Genomic DNA, 1,371 nt, shown 5'->3' with positions numbered 1-1,371 from the left:
ATGTATACATATGGATATTATGTTAGCAATTTAGAGTATTCCCTGAGCTTCCTCTCCCCTTTACTTGTATTTTAACTAAAGTTTACAGAGAAATAGCTGGAGCAGTTTCAAAAACCTGTCTCCAATAACATCAGCAACTGAGGCTGGGAGGTAGTATTCTCTTCTTACTTCAAGGCTTTTTAATATAATTATGCTGATTTTTGTCTTTGCCTCCTGACTCAACTGCACTCTGAGTCCCCAGTCTTTGAGCTTACCACTCAAAAACTTCCTTTAACCACAGTCACCTGAGAAGGTGAGTCAGAAGTTTACAGAATCATCACTTCCAATGACCAAACTCTGGCTGTTTCCCATTCTCAAAAAGGACACAGCCTAGCAGCACTGTGCATTATGACTGGCAGAGGGGACCGAGCCTGGCGCCGAACAGCCTGACAGCAGTATTCAGACACTGGGGTAGGGGCGGGGAGAATCGGAGGTGGAGTAGGGGGAATGTGTCTGTTTCCATCTGCCCCACACTTTTTGGAATCCAATGGAAGGAGAAAACGAATTTGGTCCACAGCAAGCCAGACTGTGTACGTAATAAAGGACTTCATGGATCTCTCTTTATCACAGACTCCTCTGTCCAGGCACCAAATCACAGCAAAGCAGATGGCTGAGCCAGGTGAAGGCCAAACTTCAGAGCAAGTAGTCGTCCTCAAGGTTATCATCACCAGACATAGAGGCAGCTTCTGATAAGCTGAGGCAGGACAGGGTATGTGTCATCTCTCCAGGGCTCTTTTTGGTCTCAGCGAACATGGTGCCGAGAGAGGAATCTGTTTCTATGGCCACATCCTTCAACACATCTGGGACAGCTCCATTTTCTTCCACGTCTTCAGGAGCTCAATTGCATAACCTTTACGAACTAATTCTAGCCCAATATCAAGTTACTTCCCATTGCTAATATCATATAAGTAGATCTTTGGCCACGTTGAGATCTCAGTCTGGACATAGCTAGAGATCTTGGCCACAAGGGGCTTCCAGTCTGCACAGTGAGTGAGTCTTTCAAATTCATCCAAAGCTTCCTCTTCCCACTGTTCACCTGAGGGGGCGATCTGGGCCAGACTACACTCTATTGCTTGAAATGGAAGGCTTAGGAAGTCACTTCTGAGAGTCCTGAGGTCCTTCAGTGGGCAATCTTCATTATCTCCAAAGTCAACAAAATAGAGGTCAAAGTTCCCATTTTCCAAGGTGCCAAGGACCTGGGCTCGATACCAGGAACCATTTGTAAGTAAAGGTGCTGCTACGATGTCTCCTACATGCACAGTCAAGCCTTCAGGCAGACTATTTCCATAGTGCTGGGTCATTTCATTGACAAGCTTATTCAGTTGCAGGCTG

At 46.0% G+C, this 1,371-nt stretch overlaps 1 pseudogene; it reads right to left on the bottom strand.

The window, feature by feature from the left end:
• Positions 1-672: 672 nt before the first annotated feature.
• LOC105821218 overlaps positions 673-1,371 on the bottom strand; it is a 4,370-nt pseudogene continuing 3,671 nt past the window's right edge.

This window comes from Propithecus coquereli, unplaced genomic scaffold, assembly GCF_000956105.1.
Source record: "Propithecus coquereli isolate 6110/MARCELLA unplaced genomic scaffold, Pcoq_1.0 Scaffold1159, whole genome shotgun sequence".
Classification (NCBI taxonomy): Eukaryota; Metazoa; Chordata; class Mammalia; order Primates; family Indriidae; genus Propithecus; species Propithecus coquereli.
This window is presented reverse-complemented; position numbering and strand designations above follow the sequence as displayed.